Here is a 20,322-nt window from a genome sequence, read left to right as displayed (position 1 = left end):
AAATAAGCATGATATCAAATCTGAGTCAATAGTGCATTAAGAAACTTATTCCAAAGTAAACTCAATAAAACATGGAAGTCAAATGTGATTACATAAAACTAATCCCTTCTAACATAGAAGGGATCATTAATATTCAAAAGTAAATTATTTATTTATAGTATCTAAAAGTATACTAGTTTTTTATGTCAGATAAGACATAAAAATTGTGCTTGGCCCAAAGAGCTTACCACCTAAATATACTTAAAAGTTAACGTTATATGGTATTTAAAGACATCTTAAAATGGTAAGTTGGTTAAAAAATATTTTAAAATGTTGTGCAGACACAAGGAGAGAACTGGTATAATCAAAGCTATCATGAATATTCTGAAACATTAATAAAAGTAGTTTCTTTATAAAGTGTCTCTCTTCTCAAGTCTCAGTTGAGAAGCAGCTTCTCTTAGGAAGTCTTAAGGATGATCATTGTTCAAGTGAACTGTAAAAATATATTTCCCATGTAAATAATGGATATACTCTTGTGCTTAGTGAAGCAAGGTTCTTCAAGGGACTTGATGTTTTTTCATATATGATTTTATACTCTAAATTAGTGGAAAGAGTCTTCAACATATAGTTAGAATAATAGAATATCAGGGTTGGAAGGGACCTCAGAAGGTCATCTATTCCAACCCCCTGCTCAAAGCAGGACCAATCCCCAACTAAATCATCCTAGCCAGGGCTTTGTCCAGCCTGACCTTAAAAATCTCTAAGGATGGAGATTCCACCACCTCCCTAGGTAACCCATTCCAATGCTTCACCACCCTCCTAGTGAAAGAGTTTTTCCTAATATCCAACCTAAACCTCCCCCACTGCAACTTGAGACCATTACTCCTCTTTCTGTCATCTGGTACCACTGAGAACAGTCCAGATTCATCCACTTTGAAACCCCCTTTCAGGTTTGAAAGCAGCAATAAAATCCCCCATTAGTTCATTCTATTACTTCAGTAGTTTCAACTGGATTGTATTTGTTTTACTATGCATAATATGTTTTATTGCAGTAAACATAGATAATGATGGATTAATGTCAAAAGGTTAGGGATTTTTAAAATAGGCACGTTTTATTATTTTTTAATTGGATGAGAAACACCTTTATCCCATACAACACATTTTCAATTTCTCATGTTCTATTCATGATAAATGGGTCTCCTGTTACAAAGCTGTCTTATACTGGCCTTGTAAAAAGTTTAAAACTCTTTCTTTAAGGTTGTTCAAATCTCCCATATCCAAGGTAAGTATAACTTTATTATAAATTCCTTTTAATGGAAGAAGCAAAAGACTCAGAACTCATCTATCTGTTGCCTGTGTTTGAACCACAACAAAACCTGCTCTCATTTGGATCAGAAACACTATTAAATTGCCTTTCTGATGGTATTTTAGAACCAGACACACAAGGGGGGACTTTTGAAGATAGCGGAAGATTGAATATAATGTAAAAAATAATAGTTATCTGAACATTTTCAAATTTAAACAGTTTTGCTTCAAGTTTGAGAGATGGTTGATTCTAAAGTTTTAAACCACTAACTCTGAACAAGAAGCCTCAGCTTCAGGGCTGTACTAATTAGAACAGGGGAGGCTGGGGGGGGAAGGAGCATTAAAAAAGCTCTCTGTTGAGTTACTGGAATCACATGTATAAGTATGAACAAATATACACACAAGCACAAAACTTCCAATGGCTCATTCTCATGACAAAGAAGAAAGATGACACAAAATTACAAAGATAGGTATGGAAATATACAAGATGCACATCAGCTTATGTGCATCAACCAGCTATATTAAGGGAGGATTCTGGTGACCAAATGTCCTACCTCCTTTCCAAGACATCAGAATCATAGTGTAGAGGCTGCTGGTGGCCTGATCTCCTCCATACAGATACTTCCCCCTTTCACTTATTCTGCTTACCCATGAGCAGCTCCATATGTTTTCCCACTTTAACAAACCCACTATTTCTTTTGTGAGTCTGTCTCATACATTCAAGTTCAGGCCTGCAGTCCTGCTTCTCCAGGACACTCACTTTCACTTGGGCATGATCCAAAAGTCAATAGAAAGAGTTACACAGGCCTGTAATAGTGCTTTCTCTCAAGAAAAAAGCTCCTTTGATGTGATGTAAACTGCATTGGTGCTTCCCTGGGAGATATATGTCATGCTAGCAGCCTGGGTTTACTCTGTGGCAAGTCACATTACTTTCTGATTATAGCATATCTAGAATTCTGTCTTAGTTATTTTCCATGTGTTTCTTTTATAATCATGAAGGAATATATTTCTTTGAAAATAATTTGAGTTGTTTCTATTAAATCTACTTAACAAGAGATAATTCTTGTGTATACAAGAATGCCTGTATGATAACAGCAGGTAATTGCTCCCTGACGCTTATCTTCATATTTTTAACAACTGAGTCAACGTTTCGATTCAAACATCTTTGTGTTACAGTTCAAAAGTGAACCCTTTTAAAGTGAAGGGGAAATAGATATGGTATGGTAGATACAGTTTCAACTGGCTTAAGAGCAACAGGCTTTTCTGCTAGATGTGCTGATATATACTTAGTATCCATTTACCTCTTAAAATCAGTGCTGCTCTCTGAAGCGCAATGCAGAACATGGCATTGCCAATATGGGTAAATAGTGATGTAGGGTAGACTCTTGAAGTCTTTTCTTAGTCCTTATTTAGGCAGAACTCCAATTTACTTCAACAGGAGTACTGTTGGAGTACTCAGTGGACTGAGTAAAGTCTTCAGTTTGGAATGAGATTTTGAAAAAGACCAATGTACTTTCCCTGACATCAGTTAATCAAGAAAGGAATGCTCATAAATGATCATAGCTAGGTGAGGTACCTGTGACAACTATATTTCCAATAAGCCCATCTAGTAGCCCAGGGCCTATGACCTATTAGAAGAGTTGAATCATGTCTTCACAAAGATTATTAGGATCAATGGGGGGGGGGAGAACCCAGACTGTATATAATAAATACAATACGTTAACAAATCACAAAGCAACATTAAAACCAAACCTCAAGACAGCAAAGTAAATTAAAAATCTTTCACTCTACCTTCACTGAAACTAGACATCATTGCTGTTATTGGAAAGTACAGAAAAAAAGAATGCTATTCTAATGCATATTTTGCTGAAACATATCCTAGCTTATATTAAAAGAAGTAGAAAGCAAACAATATACATGATTAAACAGAATGCAATTAAAAAAAACACATGGGTTCTGTCAAGCTCCAGCATAACTCGTTTAAAAAAATCACATGATAAAAATGATCCCTTTGTCCCAATGATAATTATAAAGTGGCTATTTCCTCCAAATAAGTGGAGGTCAGGGGGAAGTCCATGCTACAAAACCACAAACAATGTTTAGGAATGGAAAGGGAGTCAATTGCTAGTCTCCTGCTGTTTGTAATCGGCTATTAAGTGATGTGAAATGGGGATAAACACTCTTGCTGGGTGTCTAGGAACATCTCCTTTCCTCCTTCTTGTGACATTGCACTCTATATGATTTTATGAAAATATGCTAATGGGTGTGAATATAATGTAACTGGAATATGCTTCATGCATAAGGTCTCTTGTAAGGTATCATTACAAAGCTTATAATCTATTGAATGTGATCATCCTATTTGTATAACTGTGTCACTCTTGTATCTGAAACTAGAAATATGAAATATAACCCTGAGGTCCTATTGTAGTTATGCAAAGTGAGGGCCATTAATGGTGGTTTGGAATCTTGATGGCTTCATCAACCAGGACAATTGACTGTGGATGGCTCTGTTTGCTTGCAGGCCTTCCTGTGAGTCAGGCTGGGAGGAATGAGGGCTTGGAGTCTTACAGTGACATGTGATCATGTCACCTGAACTGGAATCCATCTTTAACCAGGTGCTTTTCCATTTAGAAGAAGGGACATGCCTTGTGTATATATAAGGGCGTGGAACAGAACAAAGGGGGCTGCAGTCATGAGAAATCCCCTAGCTACCACCTGAGCTGGAACAAGGGCTGTACCGGGGAAAGGATTGTTCCCAGACTAGAAAGGTGTTCAGTCTGTGAAAAGAAAAGGAGTACTTGTGGCACCTTAGAGACTAACAAATTTATTTGAGCATAAGCTTTTGTGAGCTACAGCTCACTTCATCCGATGCATCCAATGAAGTGAGCTGTAGCTCATGAAAGCTTATGCTCAAATACATTTGTTAGTCTCTAAGATGCCACAAGTATTCCTTTTCTTTTTGCGAATACAGACTAACATGGCTGCTACTCTGAAACCTGTCTGTCTGTGAAAGAAACTTGTTGAAACATCTCTGAGGGTGAGATTTTATCTCTGTTCAGTTTTATTACTGTATTAGGCTTAGACTTGCATGTTTTATTTTGTTTGGTAATTCGCTTTGTTCTGTCTGTTATTACTTGGAATCACTTAAATCCTACTTTTTGTATTTAATAAAATCACTCTTTACTTATTAATTAACCCAGAGTATGTATTAATACCTGGGGGGAGAGGGGGAACAGCTGTGCATATCTCTCTATCAGTGTTATAGAGGTTGAACAATTTATGAGTTTATCCTGTATAAGCTTTATACAGGGTAAAACAGGGTAAAACGGATTTATTTGTTTTGGACTCCACTGGGAGCTGGGCATCTGGGAGTTGGAGACAGGAACACTTCTTAAACTGTTTACAGTTAAGCCTGCTGTTTGTGGGGGACGTTGTTCAGACCTGGGTCTGTTTGTTGCAGGCTAGCGTGAGCGTGTAGAGGCATGGATAAATATTGTACTTGTTTTTCAAACTGTGGGTTTTTTTCCTCTCCACATAAAGTTAACTTTTCATTGACATTTTTAAAAACTTTGTGAGCTGGATTTTCAGTCACAGTTGCAATTGTGGGAAGAGGGGGATTATGGGCTGGATCCCGCAAAGCATTTAAGCACATGTTGCAGCTCTTCACTGGACCAGTTCTGTGTGCAGAACCAAGGCAATGACACTTCCAAAACAGATTTAAAGATTTTTTTTTTCAGATTTCACATCAAGGCACCAATATTTTCAGAACTGCACACTAAGTCAAAATGAGAATATGGCAAAGAAAGCAAGTGTATTTATAAGTGAATTCCATTGTTTGCACAAATTAGAAGGCAAAGGAGTTGCATAGACACAGCAGTGTACTAAACAATCTGATTTTCAACACATCTGCAGCAACAATTGTAGGTGCATGGATGTGTGCAGAAGCTCCACAACAGGTACATTAGCATATGACCACAGGTAGGTGCATACAATTCTTAGAAGAAAGATGCATCTTTGGAAGGATCTTGTGACTAGAAACCCTAAGGCAGTAATAACCTTATGCACCAATGGTATGACATGACTGTACTAAGTCTGACTTTCTGATTCCCCTGTTAATTCTTCACAATTACAGGTTAAAAAACTAAACAAACACTACATCTGGACCAGTTGATCCACTGTCAGCTGCAGGAAGCTGGCCACCAGAACTCTTTGATGCACCCAACCTTATGCCTATCTCATGTATTCCTGTTACAGTCTCTGATGTTTCCCTGTCTTTATTCTTTGTAATGGGAATGAGACACTGGAACTTGAATGCCCTGTATGTATGATCTAAATCATGTACTTTAGGTATTGGCAACTCATTTCTGTCTTCTTTTCCTCTCTCTCATTTGCCTCCATCTAAAGAGTTCAGCATTGATCCCTGTGGTTCAAGATAATGTTTACTAAATGCTGTGTGTTGTGTGTGTCCTGTCTCAGATAAACCTCTCCCAAGGGCCAGTCCAAATAGCCAGGAAACAGACTACACAACAACTGCAGCTAACTTTATTACTATCTGTGGGAAAATATTATAACTCAGAGTGTTGGCCTTACTTGGTCACTCAACAGCTATTCTGCTCTGATGTGAGCCTAGGTACTTAATCACACTGTGGACAAACTATACACAGTCAAACTTGCTTTTACAGGGATACATCTAATTAGATAGCTTATGTACTGGCACTTATGTAAAATGTTTTCATTAATTAAAAAAAATGCCTTAGTTTTAGAGTTCTCTAAATAGTGGCCTAAAATGTGGTCATGTCACCAAAGTCTGTTTATCTCCCTGATGCAATAACAGGCCCTGTTTCTAACACCTACTCTCTCCCAACCCAAGTATCTTTTGTTCACTGTGAGTGTTACTCATATCAGCATATCATCTGTCAACATCTTGCCATTGTGCTGCTCAAACAACTTCTCTCCTGTCTGGAATTGCAAATGTTATGCAAAATTGCCATAAATAAAACTTCAGGGGAAGTAAATTTGTATGGCAGAAGATTAATATTTTATTAGTGATAAAAAGGTGTATAGAAGACATTATATGGAGCAATAAAATATGATTATAAGGCAGAGGGTTCAAGAAGCCTAAGGTAGCCTCAGACAGTCAGGTATAATGGGATGAGGAATATGTACTAAAATAAAAGGTCACATAGTAAATTCTATAGTAGTGAACCTGTGGCAGCCAAGTGATGAAAGAGAGATGAACATAACTGAGGAAAGAAAATTAAAGTACAATAGAACAAGAAAGCAGAGTAATTGGATAAGATAAAACTGGGGGTTAGCAAGCAAACCAAGCACTTGGAAAGACTAATAAAAGAGGAGGCACTCAGAAGATTAACTGCATGATAGACAGCACCAGCTACAGTGCATTGCAATCCTGAATGCCAAATACTACTTAAGGAATGCTGGCCTTCATTGCTGGAGATCATTAGCAGGCTGGGGCATGGGATGACAGAGCCAATTGTGTGGGTAGTGTGCAGCTCCCAGTGGCCAATGGAGGCTCTCCTTTGCAATGAACACTCTTATTGGATAGATGGCTTTGCTACTACCAAAATAGGAGTCCTTACAATTCAGAGGTAGTACAAGTATTTACTTAGACTGTAAATTCTTCAGAATAGGGACTGTCTTTTTGTTCTCTGCTCATACATAGGCTGGTGTAATCGGTCCAAGGCTGGGATTCCTGAATACTAATGGATAAGACCCACATTACCGCTCCCCCCAGAGTAATTAGGACCTGATCCTGCTCCCACTGAGGTCAACGAGAATTTTGCCTTTGATTTCTGGGGAAGCAAAACTGGGTCACTAGCTCTAGCACACTCATAACTCCACTCTGCCAAATGATCAGCAGAAGGACAACGTTCATTGTGATTTTCAAGCAGAAAGGTGAGACAGTAGAAAGTAACATACTTTAAGAATGTCTAAAGTCTGTAACAATGAAAATTGCTACAGTGGGTTATGATGGCATAACATCTTGAAAACACTGCGGCATTTTTTCCATTAATACAAGAAATAAAAACTAAAATATGAAATATTCACAAGTGTCATATCTAATCCACTATGCAAAAGCTAACAAGCCTTTAGTTTGAAATACTGGCTTTGTAGTAGAGTATTGTCAGTATTTCCTTTCACTCACTTGGCAATCCCTGTCCATCTCACTATGAAGATTTGAGTCATGTAAAACTAGGTTTGTTCCCTTTTGTTTAGATTAAGTGGAGTTTACTAAATAGCTAAGATTTGTAACTAAATTCTTTTCAGAGCACTTGAAATTCATAATTAATAGCTTTATTCCCATAATACATATTTTATTGTCATTTTATTTTTCACTGCATTACCCATTTTACATTAATATTTGAAATGACCATGATCAGTACCTGCCGGCAAACGCAGTAAGAATCAATTTGCTTATAAATAAATAAGCCTAAATATATAAATAAACTGGCAACTAGAAAAGCGCTAACTAGTAATGGGGAAATACTTGTTTTTAGTGGTAATTGTACTTATTAAATAAACTACATTTCTTTATGACATATCTGTTTCAAATCTTTGAGAGCAGCAGAAACTATTTCTTAATTTAAAAAAGATTTTTCCCCATTTGCTCTTTGTCTATTTACCACTTTCTGACAAAATACTCTTTCTAATTTTCCACATGGTACATTCAGCTGATAGGCTGTATTAGCCCCCTGTCATTTTTTTAAAACATATGTGGCCTGATTCTTAGCTGGTGTAAATTGGTACAGCCCCATTAACATCAGTGGAGATTCATGAATTTATACCATCTGAGGATTTAAATTTTAATGGTATTTAGGTGCTTAAAGATGCAAATAAGCACCTAGTGGGATTTTCAAAAACTTCTAGGTGCCTAACTCCCACTGATTTAAATGAGAGTTAGGCATCATGGCACTATTAAACATCCCACTAAGTGCTCATCTATACTTTGGGGTACTGAAATATGTTTAAAAGTCTGGCACCTGGCCCATAAGCAGTTTATGTAAGATACAAAAGAGCCAAATTGCTCAGAAGAAAATCCTTAGAAGGGGATTCTGGTGGAGGAGTGGCATCTTTCCCCAGATAATAAGTGGGAGATTTGGAACCAAGACCCCCAGTTCTCACAGAGCCACCAGAAGCCAAGGCCATCTGCCTGGAGGTCTTAACTTCTATATTGGTTCTGGAACCTCTGCACATCTCTGTTTCCATTTCCCTTGAAATCCCTCTCAAAAGGACATTTCACAGCATGAAAGGTGAGCATGGTAGGTCTGTATTAACTTAGAAGCTTTACATCACCACTACTTGTGGGCAATTGTGTGCTATTATTGTCAACAATGGACAAAAAATTGTTGCCAAAAGCTGGGCACCTATATATATATATATTTGTTTATAATTTAAACATCTGAACAATTTATTCAATTGCTAAGAATCCAGAGTTCTCTTTGAGTTCATATCAATATCTGTGATAACAGTATATGCAACATGTCTACAATTCTAGTGCCAAATTCTGCATGTCCTCATCAGGAATAAGCATCAGAATGTTAGTTATTCCACATCAACAAACAGGAAATTCTTCTAATTTTTTGTTGGCTTATAGAAAACTGACAGAATATCAGCATTGGATGTACCCATAAAATTGGAATGAGTTTGCTGCTTACTCAGTGTTTGGAATCCCAAACTCATACTTTAGTCCAGGGCCCATGATTGGATTATTAGAGCAGAATGCTCTTTGAGGGATGGTTGTACCTTTCCTCCTTCTGTTGAGGAACTGAGGACACAGTGCAATAAGATGATGATGTGATGAAACACAACAACACAATTATCAGAATGCTGTGATGTGACTATCCAGAAAGAGGAATTACTTTGGCTTTACACTGATATAAAATATGGGACGCTGGCCCACTACATTTGCATGATTCAAGTTTTATTCAGTTCAGCCTTTTCAAGGCCAGCTCAGTTTTTTTGCATGGACTATTCGCTCACAGCCACAGAAGTTGTAAGAGAGAAAACATTGGGAAGCCATTAATATGGGGAGAGGGATAGCTCAGTGGTCTTAGCATTGGCCTGCTAAAGCCACGGTTGTGAGTTCAATCCTTGAGGGGGCCATTTAGGGATCTAGGGCAAAAACTGGGGATTGGTCCTGCTTTGAGCAGGGGGTTGGACTAGATGATCTCCTGAGGTCCCTTCAGACCCTGATATTCTATGAATATTCCTTTTATTCCAGAATTGATGCATAAATCTGCAAAACAGTACAGACATTTAATACACTTGATTTTTGAAGAAGATTTTAATCTTCACAGAACACATTGTTTCTTTCAATCAGGGGTGGCTCTTTGCGTAGAGAAAAATCCAGCAACTATCATCACAGGAAATTTGTTTAGTGCTTCCATCAAACTGTAAACTATTGCCCCTCCACTACCTGACATGCACTGAGGTACTAGTTCCCAGTAAACTTCTGGTCCAAAATGAATCACAATGTAAATGTAACATCTCCAAGAGTAAAACACGTATGAGAAGAACTTTGTTTTGAATGAATAACTTCTCTGCTTATTCACAACTGCTAAAATAGAAAGGAAAAGATAGAGATACTAGAGGCATTTGTTTCAAATACACATCCAAAGTAAATCAAACGTCAGGAGACCTACAGTAGGTGTTGTTAAGTCAAAGAACATCTATCTTCAAAACATGAAGATTTGATGGTATTTCTCTCACATACTGGGATTTACAATATACTATTGTTATAACCTACATGGTATGCAAGTTATACATTTGTGTGTGGTTCCCTCTGTTGTGGTCTTTTCTTTGGGTTAAATACATTGTATTCTCTTATGTGCATCAGTAGTGGCTTTTTATTTATTTAGTTAGTTAGTTAGTTTTTTATTTATTTATTTATTTTCCGACGCTTGTATGCTACAATTGGGATTTTCTTTGGAATAAATATTAATGTAACATCCGCGATTCTTCCAATTCCCTTCCATTAGCCATCCCCCATTTCAGCATTCTCAAATATAAGCCATTTTAGTCCATGAAGAACATGTTAGATTTATGGGGTAGGCCACTACACTTTTAAAGTTTTTCAGCTTTATTTCATAATTACAACTTTGAATGTGCATTCTGCATTAATGACAGGAACTGGATGGTTGGAAGTTTGAGCTTTTCAAACTTGAGACAATCCCCTGGTAAAGAATCTCTAATAAAAAGAATCTCCAAGTGTTCCAGGTTCATGAGCCTCAGCAAAGCCTCAGCACCAGTAAATTATTGAAAAGCAAGCGGCAAAACATTAGACACATAAGAATACTGTTTGGAGATCAAAAAGTTGTTGACAAGAGTGTTACTACATTGATTTTGCCTGTGAGGTGTATTGTATGAACATTGCAGTGCTCAAAACCCCCCCCACCCTGCCCCGTAGTCTGTCTTTCTTCTCTGTTTGATTTAAAAATCACTTCCTTCCTCCTCTTCTTAGTCTTTCTAATGCTATATTTGGAAATTATGAAAGTGCTGATCTGTGATGCTCAATTTCTCTTCTCACTCTATTGCCCATTTTACAAACCAATCCTATGCAGATTCATCTCACAGACACAGAAAGACCCCAAACAAACCCATGTTAATGGTCTCATTCACTGACGTGTTCTCTTTGATTACAGCAGCGCTCTCAGCTTTTCATTGCGTTCCATGGTTATGCTGGCAAGCATTCGTGCACCACTGTTATTTATCAGACGTTTAATCGTGGTGTCTCATGAAGAATATTGAAGCTTACTGCTTTTCGCTCAGAAAAGTCAATATGACTGTGTGTCAGTGGCACCCCTTTGAATGGATTGCAGCAGCTGTCACTTGAGAACCTAATTCAAACCTCATTGAAGTCAATGGAAAGTGACCTTGTGATTTCAGTGGACTTTGGCTCAAGCCCACAAGTGCAGTTTTAACTTGTAAAAATTGATGTTATGGAATATGTGTTCTCAGAATCCAAAGCACTCCTCCTCGCCTTTTCCCATGACAAATAATGAATACTTTGGAAGTATACATTGACATCGTAATTTTTGAAAGAATTGCACAGGATGTTTCCCATGCAACTCCCACTGGTTTAATGAAACTCATCTGGTGAAAATACATTTCAGCATCTGGAAAATATAGTTATACCAAACACACAACTCCTGGGCCATTATTCTTGAGAGGCCCCATTGAACAAAGTACCTTGTGAGGACAGAACTTGTTCATTGGATATCGACAGTCCCCATCAGAAATTGTCATTTATTGCCTGGTACATGGTATATTGTCCTTTCTGGACCCAGTTTAAAAAAACAACAACCTGAGGATAGTCCTCGGTAAACTAAAATACTTGCCAGGGATGACAGTGGAAAAAAAAGGAAGCTCGCATTTTGCTTTCCTAGTCTGTAGATTCTGTGGGGCAGAGAATCTTTTTGTTCTGTGTTTTGGCCACACCTAGCACATTGGGGTCCTGGACCATAACTAGGGCTCCTCGGTGCTAACACAATACAAATAAATAATAATACAGTAATAATAGACTTTTTTCTTATTTTACTTAATCTACAGTTACCCAGAAATAAATGACTCTGGTAAGGCAGGTAGGAAGCTGCTGTTAAGGTTGCAGTTGTTAATAATTTGTAACATTGTGATTTAGGTTGCATTCAGTGTTGCAGTACTTGTGCCGCCTCACATAATTCCTCTGAAGGAACAAGTTGTTATTGTGGCTATTACATGCTTAACTCCAAAAGCTTTTGGAAACAATGAAGATAAGGTAATGTTTCATCCTTCTCTAACTTACATTTACAATAGTACACATTCATATTTATATTACATATTTTATTTGTGCACAATGTGAAGAATTGATTTCATACCAAGTTTGTTGGTATAGCTGCACTATCTTCTCTCTTGCAGAGAGAAAAGTTATTTTAATAGCAGCTGATAGGGTTGGGTTTTTGTTTTGTTTTGGGGTGTTTGCAGGAGGAAGGGGGCTTGTCATTAGTTTCAATTATAAAAAAATGTAAATGCAACAGAAAGTTCACTGGTGAGAATGAAAGCTGCTTTGTCTGCATTTGAACTGTAGACAGCAAAACCATAAACAATAATAATCACTTGTAGGATTAGTTTCTGGGCTCTATGCCACAGCTTTGCATATGGCACAGTGTAGAGCCAGAGCACTGGAGCGGTTGGTTAAGTAGACAATCTATTTTAATGCAGCTCCTCACATATATTAAAATAGAGTGGAATGCTCCAGCTTTGCTCTCTGGATTGGTGTGGACTTTTTCACTTTTTGGTAATATACTAAGGGTCTGTACATATCTATACTGCACCTCCAAGTTCCCACTGCATGGAGCTAGGCAGTGAGATGCACCAGAGCTGAATACTGTGTAGCCTCATGGGTAATTGTCTCCAAATTCTGATCCAACATGTTGCACAGCAGAAGGTGTCCTCTACTCCAGTAAGGTGAGGACAGAATTTGCTTCATTGTTCTTTTAATCTTCAAAGGCACAAAGAGAAGTTTTGCACCCATTTCCCATTGAAAACCAAAGGGATTTGGGTACCCAAATCCCATTCATGCCTTTGAAAATCTTCCCCGTTATGAATTGCATGGAGGATTCCAAACCATACAGGAATTGCTCAAGTGAACACTGAAATGCAGCCCACTCTAGGTGATGTAAGGTACGTGTGATGCTATAATGAAAGATTTCTTACTCAAGATTTGTTTTGTACTTTAACCTGCAAACTTTCATGTCTTTTCTTTGATTTCTACCATACATCATGAGGTCTTACCAGCAACTCCAGATATTTAATATGTATTTCATTATATTTGTTTTTTTCGCATAATAAAATCTGCTCCTTGTGGCAATGAGATATTCTAAACTTAATGTGTTGATATTCAGACAGCTGTCTAGTGATGAATATGGTGCAGAGAAGTGTCTTAGTTATGCACATGCAGTATAACTCATTTTTATTAGATCAGTCAGGATCTAAATAGATGTAATTGCAAAATGGTTATTGATTTGAATACATGGAAAAATACTACTTTGTGCTTTTCCCCCATTACAATAAATGTATTTGCTATCAGCTTATAGAAAGCACTAACTTAGAATAATGTTGATCTGGAATATAGGAAGGATTTTTTCAGAAATTACTGAGAGTGATGCTTCAATGGAATACTTTTAGCCCTGAAATGATAGCTATTTTTTATTTATTTTGCCCTAGTAGCTTACTAGGTTTTTTGCAAGGAAACCAGAGAGAGTTCTCATAAATAAAACTCTGTCTTTAAAGGGAAATTGCAAATGCCAGTCTCTTCATACTGATATTTTTGTAGCATTAGAAATTAAAGCTCAATTAGTAGTTGCTTCATAAACTTTGGATATTTGGATTTGGATATTACAAAATTACTTCCTACTTCTGAAGTTCTAGTATTATTCAAGATAAACTTGTTAACCTAGAGAAAAAAATTATTTTACCCTGTAGAAGCTAATAAAGGTGACTGTAAATGATCTTAATGGTACAAATGGAATTCAATGGCATTCTGCATTAATAGTAGATAAAAGTGTATAAAGGAAAAAAAAACAGAGATCCCCTGTAGTCAATAGTTAAGCAGTTTGAGTAAAATCCTTGTTGAAGGCAATGGGAGTTTTGCTGTTGTCAATGAGGCAAGGATTCAACCCTTTAAGTTAAGAGTGAGACGTACTTTACAAATAAAGTTGTCAAGGTTTCTTCCCCACTCTGAACTCTAGGGTACAGATGTAGGGACATGCATGAAAGACCCTCTAAGCTTATTCTTACCAGCTTAGGTTAAAAACTTCCTCAAGGTAAAACTTTGCCTTGTCCTTAAAACCTATGCTGCCACCACCAAGCGTGTTAAACAAAGAACAGGGAAAGAGCCCACTTGGAGATGTCTTCCCCACAAAATATCCCACCAAATCCTACACTTCCTTTCCTGGGGAAGGCTTGATAAAAATCCTCACCAATTTGCATAGGTGAACACAGACCCAAACCCTTGGATCTTAAGAACAATGAAAAAGCAATCAGGACCTTAAAAGAAGAATTTTAATTAAAGAAAAAGTAAAAGAATCACCTCTGTAAAATCAGGATTACCTTACAGGGTAATCAGATTCAAAACATAGAGAATCCCTCTAGGCAAAACCTTAAGTTACAAAAAGACACAAAAACAGGAAAATACATTCCATTCAGCACAGCTTATTTTCCAGTCATTGAAACAAAAGGAAATCTAACACATTTCTAGCTGGATTACTTACTAACAAATTCTAATACTGCATTCCTGTTCTGTTCCCAGCAAAAGCATCACACAGACAGACCTTTTGTCCCCCCCCCCCCCAAAGAACAACTGCCTTTTTTTTTTTTTGGTCTCTTTAAGACATGATTAACATTATGGGAAGATTAAGGTGAAGAAGTGGATCTTTGCTTTTCATCCTGAGGGAGGTCAAATTTGTGACCATCCATACTTCTTGTAAAAGAGAGTCCACTGAGCACAGGCCTGCCATTAAGAGGAAATATCTGAGGGCCCAGTCTATTGAGAACTTTAATAATAAGAGCTCAGATGTTAGAACTGACCTCTGATTGGTAGCCATTTCAGGAATAGTAGTCATTTCTCAAGGAGTGATGTGGTCTTGTTATCATCTTGTCTTGTGCTAAGATGACGTATTCTACACTAAAAAGAAAAGGAGTACTTGTGGCACCTTAGAGACTAACAAATTTATTTGAGCATAAGCTTTCATGAGCTATGATGAAGTTAGCTGTAGCTCACGAAAGCTTATGCTCAAATAAATTTGTTAGTCTCTAAGGTGCCACAAGTACTCCTTTTCTTTTTGTGAATACAGACTAATATGGCTGCTACTCTGAAACCTGTCATTATTGTCATTGTCATTGTCATTATTCTACACTAGTTAATTTTTTTTAAGTAATTTTGGTTTCATGCCCAAGTACAATGAATGTCTACAATCAAGCTTGAAGGTTATGGAGACACGATTGTGGGATTTGAGGAGTGGGCTGAAATTGGCATAAAGAGTTACAGCTTTTGCCCTGTTAAACCATAACCACTCAATGACTGTTCCTACAGGCTGCCCATGATAACAACAACAACTCTATTCAACACTTGCACCTAAATGAGAAAATGTAAATAAGATCTAGAATTCTGTAGAAAAGGAGACTCACCACTGGCCCAGTCCCTTGTGGCTGGGCATGGTTTAGCAGGCTTTTCTCATTTAGTGCCAACAGCTGTTCCAACACTGTGTTGGTTTGTTTCTTCTCATGACTTAGCCATCTGGCCAGGTCACTTATAGTGTCCCACTCCCCTTCCAAGGGGTCAATATACCAAACAGCGTCCCCCATGAAACTAGTCATCAGTGTGAAGACCTCCATCCCTCTAGGGCTTCTTTTCCATTCCCCTTTCTGTCAGAGTAGAGGACCCATACTTTCTTCCTGGAGTCCCTCAACCAAATCAAAAGTGAAATAAAAACACCACAAAAGCAATGTCTGCCATTTCCCCAGGCTTGAAATTTGAATCCATCCTCCTCAGCTGTCCATTCTCTGTAGAACACTGATTCTCAGGGGTTACTTCTCTGAAGCCTTGCCCCTAGTCCTGATCCTCCCATCTCATCTGCTCCTAAGGCTGTCCGCCTTCGGATTGGCCTTTTCTCAAGCCCACTTCTGGAGTCTCCTTTGTCCTTGCTGCCCTTTCCCATCAGTGCTAGTCCCACTTGTAAATTCCCCCTAAGACTGTGTTTCCCCAGCACACCACTGTTAGTCGTGTGTAGGATGTGTGTAGCTACACAACGCAGAAAAAGCCTGCTGCATCCACACTAGAGTGTAACTACATCTATAAGTGAAAAGAGTCTGGCAGGGAACAGACACCCAGTGAGGAAAAGTTTCAGCAGCTCCCCACTGCCAGAGCCGCCTCTTGCTGTTGGAGTCTTTCCCTGTGGCAAACAAAGGAAAGGCTCTGGCCGGGGGGAGACAATGGGGGAAAATTTCATCTGTTCCCCACTGCCAGAGCCTTTCACTGCAGCAAGGAAAGGCTGGTTGACACACTAGGCAATGCTAAATGCATGAGTCTTCTACAGCTTGAGCTAAAGAGCCAGTCTTTGTCAAGGGGGGCTGGTCACACATTCTCTATAGATGGGGCACAGAAAGGGACATGTAATGCACACTGATTAGTGGTTACACAAGTGCTTAGGGTCCAGAACTCCCCAGCTTTGACTATCCCAAGCGTAGAGCAATTGCTGGATCAGGCTCTTAATATGTAATTTTGTTTGGTAAAAAGAACAGTGAGCAGTTATTTTTTGGAATGGTGCAATGTACATCATATCCCAGAGATTATTAAAAATACATAATGAATACTTACCTGGAGGGGTTTATAAGTAAAGGCCACAGCAGGAACACATCAAGAGCCTTTATGCTGAATGACTTTATAATCTCTAAGAGAGAAAATATTGATTAGTTCATCAAATATAAAAGAACAGTTAATGATGGCATTTATTAAAATCTTCACTATAATGCATAATTAACACACTCTGCTTCCACCTCAGACATTGCCACAGCAAAGCATGGCTGCTGGACTAACCAAAAAAAAGTAAATGTTAGTTTTCCCTACCAAAGAATTTTGTGATCAATGAATTACTTGAACCTCATTAAACAGAAATATGAAACATCAGATTTGTAAAACTTACCATGTGGTGGCAGGATGGTCTGACTTTCATGTCAAAACTAAAAATAAACATAGGAGAGAAGAAAGTAGATTCATTTTGCCTTAAGAAAGAAAGATATTGAATGATGAGTGTTACGAGTGAGCATATAGGGGCTGATGGTGGTCCTGTTTCTCACATTAGTAAGCAGGTACTCACATGAGGTAGCCCCCAGGCCCCAGTGTGAATAAGAAGTTCATAATCTAGAGTAAAATCAGAACCTCTGATTCACTTTTATCTTCTAACAGTAAAAGTTCCTTGCATTCTTTACAAAATATTATATAGAAAATATTACCTAATCTTGTGTCAAGGGGTTAGAGATTTGGTAGTCCTGTTCCTTACATATACAATTAATGTCCTTTTCCTGTTTTGGTATATTATATCTTACATTCTCATCAGATAATAGCAAAACAAGCTCACAAACAAAATAAGCTCACTACACAATTTCATCAGCCTCTTTCCATAACACACGTTTCATAACACACTGTAAAAATAAAGATCTCGTAATCAATAAAATTCCAAAACAGTTTAGTTATTGCAAACCCGTTTCCATACCTATCCAGTAGTTCTCAACTGATTCTCCACCAAGATCTCCTATTCCATACTGAGACCTATCCCATCTTTCTAGCTGGGAACCTCCTCTGACTTCACTTAGCAGTATGTGAATGGCAAGGTCTATGCCCCTCAGATACTTGGTCACAATCAAATGTATGCAGTGCTCTACCAAAAAAACAAACAAACAAAAAAACCAGGGCAAGGATCCTGCCCTGAGGAGCTTCTACCCTATCACACAAAGTTGGTGCATTGGGCAGCAGTGAAGATATGGAGACATTGTAGGTGAGATCAACCTGGGAAGCATTTGTGAAATAAATGGGTTTCCAGGAGAGGCACTGGAAGTAGGAGGTAGTTCCAAGTATAGGGGAAAGCACTTAAAACAATGCAAGTCAGAGAGTATGAGAAGGAGGCAAAGTAAGTAGTTAGGAGAGCTGGTGTGGAAGTGTTTCTCTGGGAAGCATCAAAATGATGTGACATACATTATCTGGAGATAAATCTTAACCAAGAAGGGGCAACTCCTAACCCTGACTCTTCAGCCACAGAGGATTCCTTGGCTATAGGAGGTTCAGAGCTGAAAAAATGGGGAGGTGCATGGATGGGATGGGAGTGGGAAGGGGCCAGGTATCCTACTCTATCCTTTTCCTGTTGGATGCCATGCAAGGGACAGCAGAGCCTCCTCCATCTCAATACCTGATTTAATTTGTACCAGGCACCATATCAACCTTGGGATCAAAGGAGCATAAAAGTGACAAAGTTTTTAAGTGTACCTTGATTGGACCACAAGATTCAGCCCACAGTAACCTTGGCTCCTCTTTTCTTCATGTTAAGATCATTTCATTCAATTACATTTCATACAATTACAAATACCATGTGTATGTATGTCATCCCTCCCAATGGGCCTCTGATCTTGGTTGGGGCTTCTAGGTGCTACTGTAATAGAAATACTAATGGACTCTTTCCTGCACATTTGGCCATCGCCGTATTGGTGGACACACTAGGAAATGCTAAATGCTTGAGTCTTCCTCAAGACAAGTTACAAGGCTCTGGGGTTAATTATCTGGGAGTTGCATGGAATATTACAATCAGTGCATTTCAATAGATCATAAGTCCTTTTTGAGATGTGCACTCTGGACACCTTTTATAATAGATAAGCTGTTAAAAGCTTCACACTTAAGACTTTTCATTGTCACTAATAGAGCCAAAAAGGTCAAGAGAGAACCTCTGAAAAAAATCGGGCTCCTATAATGGTAAAAGCAGTTGACCCTAAACTGAAAGGCCACAAATGCAGTGATATAATTCAAGTGTTCTTTTGTACTGTTGACAGCATGTTTCCCCTTCACTGATTCAGGCAGCAGACATGCACCCCAAAAGATTTCAGAACATTGATGTCAATCACTCTGAATATTTGGTTGAATGAAAATAATAAATTATGGCCCATGTGAACTTTCCATGGAAATATATATTAAAATTACATGAATGAATGCAACCATCTGAATATCATATTTACAGTGAAATGAGAGAGAACATAGCTGACAATATAGGAGCTGATCCTGCAGCACTTACTCATAATAGCAGATTCATTGAACAGAATTGTGGCCTCATTTGCACTTGTTTTACGTAGTTAATTCAAATGAGTTTAGTAGAATTAATCCTGACTTACTCAAGTGTAACCATTTGCTTTGCATTTGATTGTAATCAGGGAAGACCAAGTATGAATGTAGGTCATGCAGTTCAATGTCTGCCATGGGCCAGCACTGAGCAGGCAACCCCTTTAAAGAGAGTGTTTATTGAAATGTAATGTATGAACATACTCTGGCACCAATCCTGTATCATGATCCGCTATGAGGGACTCCTGCTGCAGTGCAGAGACCTGATGAAAGCAATAGAATTCTACCGGGGTGCAGGAGTCCATGATGGTAGTTTCTGGTGCAGGATTGTGTCTTATTTCTGGAGTTGTCTTCCACAAAATAATCGCAAACTCTGCAGGTTTCACTGAAAGCTATGGTTTGTTTACCTGGCAAGTTACTGTGTGGAAAGCCAGAGTGTAAACTACTACACAGCAAATCAGAGCATGAACCTATAGCACACCATCTTGCCATGCAATAATGTTCCATGTGGACACTGCTACAGAGCACTGAAAGTCCTAGAGCAATGTCACTCTGGGACTTTCAATGCATTGTAGTAGTGTCCATACAGCAAATTACTGAATGGTAAACTGGTGTACTGTAGGGTCACATCCTGACTTGCCCAGAGATATTGTAGACAAGCCTAAGTCACTTTCAGAAATGGGATAACTATAATTCACTTGGGTACTTTTGGAAATTTTATCCTTGGACTATACATAATTACAGTATTTGTACATCATTCCTTAAAAACAGTTTTTCAATCTTTGTCACTTAGATAAAAGCTGCATATTAGATCATTTTGCCTAAAGTCATATCTCATATATTATTCAATGAAAAAAGAAAAACTAGACAACAAATATCTTTCAATGATAAATGTATAGGCCTGATTCTTCACACCCTCACTCCACTTTTATAACAGAGTGACTCCACTGATGTTAGTGGAATTACACTATTGTGTCACTGATGTTACAGATTAGAGAATTCAGTCTGTAGTGTTTGTTCTAATTATCAAACTGCTTTAAAGCAACGTTGATATTACAGCAATACTGTCTATCAGATATGAGAAGACATTACAAACTAAATTATTTAACAATTGGGTTTTTAACATACTGTTTTATTCAACTTGACTTGTGCTACTTGAATTC

General features: G+C 38.1%; 1 long non-coding RNA gene across 1 annotated transcript in view; it reads left to right on the top strand.

Annotated features, from left to right (window-relative positions):
• LOC119861878 overlaps positions 1-20,322 on the top strand; it is a 228,985-nt gene that overhangs the window by 196,811 nt on the left and 11,852 nt on the right. The window lies entirely within an intron of this gene.

This window comes from Dermochelys coriacea, chromosome 9 (genome assembly GCF_009764565.3).
Source record: "Dermochelys coriacea isolate rDerCor1 chromosome 9, rDerCor1.pri.v4, whole genome shotgun sequence".
Lineage (NCBI taxonomy): Eukaryota > Metazoa > Chordata > Testudines > Dermochelyidae > Dermochelys > Dermochelys coriacea.
Note: the sequence above shows the minus strand (reverse complement) of the source record. Positions and strands in the feature narration are given on the sequence as shown.